This window comes from Pithys albifrons, chromosome 20 (assembly GCF_047495875.1).
Source record: "Pithys albifrons albifrons isolate INPA30051 chromosome 20, PitAlb_v1, whole genome shotgun sequence".
Classification (NCBI taxonomy): domain Eukaryota; kingdom Metazoa; phylum Chordata; class Aves; order Passeriformes; family Thamnophilidae; genus Pithys; species Pithys albifrons.
This window is the reverse complement of record NC_092477.1, coordinates 11,938,312-11,944,512: the sequence shown is the minus strand read 5'-3', so window position 1 is coordinate 11,944,512 and position 6,201 is coordinate 11,938,312. Positions and strand designations below refer to the sequence as shown.

Here is a 6,201-nt window from a genome sequence, read left to right as displayed (position 1 = left end):
GTCTTGCACAATACGGGAAATGGTTGCAACAGCCTGGGGCCAGCTGTCTCGACAGGGCCACTGAGGCTGCCATGGAGGGGCTGTCCCCACACTGCTGGGCGAGGGGGGGGTCTGCTGCCAACTGCAGGGTGTCCTGCAGACCCCTGCCACCCTTGGTGTCTCACCCAGTGCCCGGACCCCTCACTCCAGAGCTCAGGGCCTCTCTGGGCTGCTCAGCTCTAACTCAGCAGCTACTGAACATCCTGGTGCCAGCCCTGGCTGCCAACAGACCTCCTGCTACTCTGTCTGAGCTACAGCCCAAGATGTCTCACCACATGTTCCAGGATGGGAGCCAGCCCTGGGTCCCCAGATGAGTTCCTGTCCCCAGCCAGGGCAAGGATGGGTGGTGCTGCCTGGGCATTGTGTGGGACTGTGGTCTCACAGCCTCAGTGCAAGGCTGGGGCCACTTGGGACAGAGAGGTCACATCTGGGGGTCACAGGCTCAGTAACTTGGGTGCTGGGTCTGGCCAGCAAACAACCTGACACTGCACTGGAGTAGTGAGGGTAACTCTAGTCTGGTGCCTCATCACCATGTCCATGTCCTGGGCAAAGGTGGGAGGAAAGCAGACAACCAGACATTGGCCTGATGAACCTCCTCAGAAGGAAGACAGTGGCACTGGGAGTGGCTTTGGAAAGACCAAGAGCCTCCCCAGGATGGAGTGGAGGCAGGGCTAGCAGAATGGGTGCTGCTTCTCTGGGAAGGAGCCTTGCTGTGGCTCCTGTGAGTGCTCCTCGCCAACCAGCATCTGATGGAACATGGCACAGGATGGACAGCCTGTGGCAGAAGCAGCCTGGGGTGGTTGGGTTCTGGCTGGATGGTTTCAGTCCTGAGTGCCCCAGACCGTCTTTGGAGGTGGCCAGAGAAGTTCCTGATTCTGCCCAGAGATTCTCCCCTTCCATGCCACACTCCTGGCTGTCCCCGTGCTGGTCTCACGCTGCTCTTCTGCTTTTCACAGCAGCAGCCGCGGTTGTCAGGGCTGCAGCTTTGCCCCTTTTCCTCCCGCAGCTTCCCTCCTCTTTCCAGAGGCACAGCTGAAGTTCTGCTTCCTTTTTCTCCCCCCAGGGCAGGGATGTGACCGTGCCCCCACTCCGGCTCTGGCTGTTTCAGGGCTCCTGGTGCTGCCCAGGGGACGTGCGGGTGCCAGGCATGCGGGGCGGGTGCGGGAACGGCCGCGGCGCTTCGGCTCCAGTGTAGGGTAGGATGGGGAGGGTAATTTGGGGTCCGTGCTGGGATGCACCCGGGCCCTCCGTGGCCTGTCCTGCCACGACTCCACGTGCACAGCCCGGTGCGGCGGAGCCGCCGGTGCTGCCGGCGCGTCCTCCCGAAGGGAGGCAGCACAACACCGCCGATGGCAGCGCGGCGCGGGCGGAGGGAGGCACTGGGAGGCGCTGGGAGGCACTGGGAGGCAAAGCACCGCTGGTCCCGAGCTGCTCCTTCTGGCTTAGCCCTGCATCTCCCTGAGACCCCCATCCCCGGGTCTGGATTGGTGCTGCCTCCGGAATGCGCGACGCCACTGGAGCAGGATAGCGGGACACAAGAGACCGAGCGGGTCCATGCCCCAAATCCTTCGCCCCGTCTTCCCAGGGGTGCTGGAGCCGTGGGGACACCACGTCCCTTGGCCCCAAAGCCGTGAGACAGGGAGGCAACGTCACAGCTCACAGGGAGTCCCCCACGCCGAGTCTCGTGCGTTGGGCAGGCAGGGGCACCCCACAGCCGCCCAGTCCAGCGTGTCCCCCTGATCCCAGGGAGCTGCATTTGCCATGGAGCACCCTCGGGCTGACCCATCCTTGTCCATCCCTGAGCAGCTCCTCCCTGGGATGTGCTCCGTGGGGGAAGCCTGGCCATGGGTCGCAATGGATGGGCAGAGAACACAAAACTGAACCCCACATTTTTCTGCTTTAAGGCTAAGAGGTGACTGATGGCAAGTCCCTGTGGGGAAAGGCCCTGACAGACAGAACAAGAGCACAGAACAAGTCCAGAACAAGAGCACAGGAGATGCTGGTGGCTGGAGGTCCCACACGGGGCATTGCTGGGCCCAGGGGGACTGTGGGGGCACGGGGACAAGCCGGGCAGCAGCAGGGGCAGCTCGGGCAGTGAAACTCTCCCCAGTGGCTGAGCAGGGCTGGCGGCCCCTTCCCCAGCTCCGCCGGGCACAGCGGCGGAGGACCCAGCATTTCCTCCGGCACGGGGAGCTGACAGTTTGGGGGGCTACAAATCAGAGCTGAAAAGCCGGGGCTGGACAGGCTGTCTGGGAACTCGTAACCTGAGCCCCAGGAAAGGAGGACTCAGGAAAGCGCTTTCAGCAATCATATTCATCATCTTCAGCTCAGGCTCATTAGGCTCGCCGAGCCCAGCCCCGCCACCGCCACCGCCTCCCGCACGCAGATAGAGCCGCCGGCTCAGACAAATAAATGCTTCCAGCTTCCCGGTGGATGCGGCAGGTCAGGGAGCATCTGATGCCAATTACCCGCGGTGTAGGGTTGCCCGGCCGCGCTCGCCAGCTCCGCGCAGCGAGACTCTCCTGCGCCCTGACCCTCCCGGCCACGGCCGCCTCGGCCACCTCCAGTTTGGGGTGGCCTCCTGGGTCACCCTCTGCTCGCTGTGCCGGGAGCCCTGGGGGCAGCCAAGGGGGACAGTTTTGGTCTCTAGTTGCAGCAGGAAGAGCAGCCCTTGACACCGAATTTTGGACTCTCCATCCCGGGATCAGGGACCGGCGCAGGGACTGATCACTGGAGCATTTCAGGGGATGCTGGAAGGCCACCTCTCCATATGGCCATGCCCACCAGCACTGGGCACCAGGGTGTCACTGCTGGCATTTCCTCCCAGGCTGTCCCCAGCACACGTGCTCACAGCATGGTGTGGCAGGGACCCTCCTCCCTGCTCCCCAGGGCGGGCCAGAGGGTGGAGAGATGCCCTGGCTGGTGCAGCAAGTTTGGGGACATCCTGGCCGAGAGTCTGGCAGAGCTCTTGGCACCAGGCAGCCCTTCACCAAGCAATGGGAAGGGCAGTGGGGCTGTGCATCACTGTGTGACAGCCTGTGTGGGCCCTGCACCCTGCTGTGCCCAGTGGTGTAGCTCCAGTGATATCCCTGGGGTGGCACATCCTCATCTCAAGGTATGAGCAAAGGGCAGGGCAGGAGTCACCATCAGGTTCACGTCCAAAATTCAGTGGAACATAGAAACCCACAGACAGGGCTGGGTAGGGCTCCCAGGATCCAGGCACCCATCCCGAGGGATGATGGCAGCCAGCACAGCCCTGCAGCCTCGCTGAGCACGGCAGTGAAACGGGCACAGGGCACTCCCCTCGCCCTGCAGCTCCTGGGGACAGCTGCACCTTCCCACTGCTCCAGGCTCAGGCTGGCCTGGACATCCTTAATTGCCCAAAGGTCGGTGTCCCCGAGCCCGGGGCCACGTGGCGGAGGGACCCCGGGCAGGAACCTGACACGGCCGCGAGTCATTCGGGATCAACGCTGGGGGCCAGGAAATTGCAACGGACACGAACCTAAATACGCTGCACGTCCCCGCAGGTAATCAGGGGCCGGGCCAGATTCCAGCTGACAGTTTAAATGCCTTAATTCCTTGGCCGCTGTGGTTCGAGGGGGTCCCGTGTGCCGTGGGCTTCTCCCAACCCGTCCCTGAGCTGGAGATTTGTCTGTAATTGGAGGCGTGTTGCATTCCCCTGAAAGTAGCCAGGTCCCGCTGGAGGGGGCTGCGGGAAGGCAGCAATTTCCCTTATGGAATTATTTACCTGATTAGAGAGTTTATTTTATCAAAATTGCTTCAGAATGGGGCTGCTCAGTGTGTCCAGCGTGGGGAGCTCCCCGGTGGGGCTGGCGACCTGGAGACAGGTAATTTGTGTGGTTAATGGGACTAATCCACCAGGCAATTACACCAATAGATTTCATGGCTGCAAAGTGCTCTGTTCCCATTAATTAAAAATCTGTTAAGAAGATTAGCACGTAAAGGTATAAAAAGAAACCCACGAGTTTCTTTCCCCACCAGCCCTCGAAGGCGAGTGTGGGAGTGTTGGATTGCTTGTATTAGCACAAAAATTACTCTTTCCGAGGTAAGGGCTTCACATCCAAAGTAACTGCTGACAGTTTTCCTCAACTTCCCTACCAAGAGGTCCTTTATCTTTAATTATAGTTTGTTTAAATTGGGCCTGATTGTTCATGTGGAGTGTTAGCTTAAATATATTTGGCACTCGTGGCTGCCCTGTGTGTGGCAGTGCAGAGTGAGGGGGGCAGCCCCCGGCCCAGCCTTGTGCCCTGACAGGTGTCCCCACGGCTGGGCTGGTGCTCAGGACTGCCTGGGAGGGGACAGGGGTCTGGAGGGGTCCGAACTCAGCATCCCACACTTGAGAAGGTCACACCAGGGCAGGAGTGGGGTGGCAGTGCCACCATCAGTACCACCATTGGCAGGGGCTCAGCCACCAACCCTGGCTCTGCAGCAGGCACTGGGCTGTGGGGGCACCTCCCTGGTGTGGTGGGTGCCAAGACCCCTCCAGTGGCTTTTCTGTGGCATCAGTGCCATGTCACCACCACCTGCACCCCGCGGACACCCCCTGTCCATGCCCACGAGGCCAGCCTGGCTCTGCTCAGCCCCTGGCCCAGTGGCCACCCCTGGGCTTTGTCCACAGCCAGGCTCCGAGCAAAACAAAAGCAAATTCCCCGGCAGCTGAAGGTGCCATTTTTACGGCTGGGCTGAACGAGGAAGTATTTTTTGATCTCTTAAAAATCCTGAATATTATCTGACAGTTTATCTTGTTTCTCGCATCCGTGTCTTTGCAGCAACGCCAGCTCATTTACATGTGTATTGCGCCTGCCTCCACGGGTGCTGAGGTCAATTGAAACTCAAGAAAAGAGGAGAAATTTATGCAAAACTGTTGATTGCATTTGTATGTAATGAAATCATCCAATATTCATCTGACTATAGACTCTAATCTGAAAGGAGAAGTGAAGGACATAAGAGTCACTGGAAAGCAATAATGAGCTTCTGTAGTGATTAAAAAAGCACTTGAGCTTTCTGAAAATCCAGCCAGAAATCGTGTCTAATCAACACGGAATATAGGAGGCAGAGATTACATTGATACATTTTGCAAAGCTCACTGCTGAAAATGTATGCGGGCTGTAAACTCTGACATGCCATCCAGGGGCTGTTGGATACAAATCCGGGCGGCACAATCAGCGCCCGGCTCGTCCCTGGCACAAAGCAATCGGTGTCTCTGCTCGATGACTCACAAGGAGTGCAATCACATCTATTTTGAAGAGCAATGTTGTTTTTTAACTATGTCGAGAGCTTTCAGCTTCCTTGGAGTTTTTCCTTCCTTTTGCCCCCCTTTAGAGTGTCCCTGTGGCCGCTCAGTCCGGGAGCTGGTGGGAGGCTGGTGCCCGCCCTGGGCCCTGGCCAGCAGCTCAGAGCAGACTGGGACACCCCAGTGGAGCAGCCTGGGAAGGGTGCAGGTCTCTCCCAAGCAGGGATGTGCCCCTTGTGCTGGAAGTGGGACCCCTGAGGGACCCCCACCCCTCCAGGCCATGACAGCACTCGCTGGATGGGAACCCAACAGTGCCTCAAATTGACAGGTGGTGTTGGGAGAGGGCTCCTGGTGAGGGCAGAGGGGTGTGGGCAGCCCAAGGCAGAGCATGAGGGGTCTGGCCATGGCCCTGCATCACCCACTGCATTTACAGCCAAGGCCAAAGTGTTTGGTGGCTGATGTGGCGTCACTGACACAGACACACATTCCACCAGCCCAGCTGCTTTCTGGCCCGTGTCCCTTCCCCTCCTGGGTTATTTGGCACAGCTGGAGCTCCTTCCCCACCCGCCAACAGCATCAGCTGCAGCTCCTTATCAGCTCTGGGTGCAATCCAGGCTGGAACCAAGTGAGAGGCTCCTGCTGGTGCTGCTGGAGGAGTGTTTGGAGTGGGCAGGCCTTGTGCTGCAGCTCCTGGTGTGGAGCAGCAGGTGATTTATCATCCAGGCAGCTCCATCCTCAGCCCGGTGCTGGAGCAGTTTTACCGCAGTTCTTGTTTCCTGTGAGGTGCAGTGAGATGCTACAGGTGAGGAAGAGCAGTAAGTATTTGGGAAGTTCCTCTGTGCAATGACTTCCTGCAGCTTCCTGCCTCCAGCAGCCCACCCTTCCACCAGTCCATCCCCACCACCTCA

At 59.3% G+C, this 6,201-nt stretch overlaps 1 protein-coding gene across 1 annotated transcript in view; it reads right to left on the bottom strand.

The window, feature by feature from the left end:
- The window catches only part of MRRF (mitochondrial ribosome recycling factor), a 58,389-nt gene that overhangs the window by 38,320 nt on the left and 13,868 nt on the right, over nucleotides 1-6,201 (bottom strand). The window lies entirely within an intron of this gene.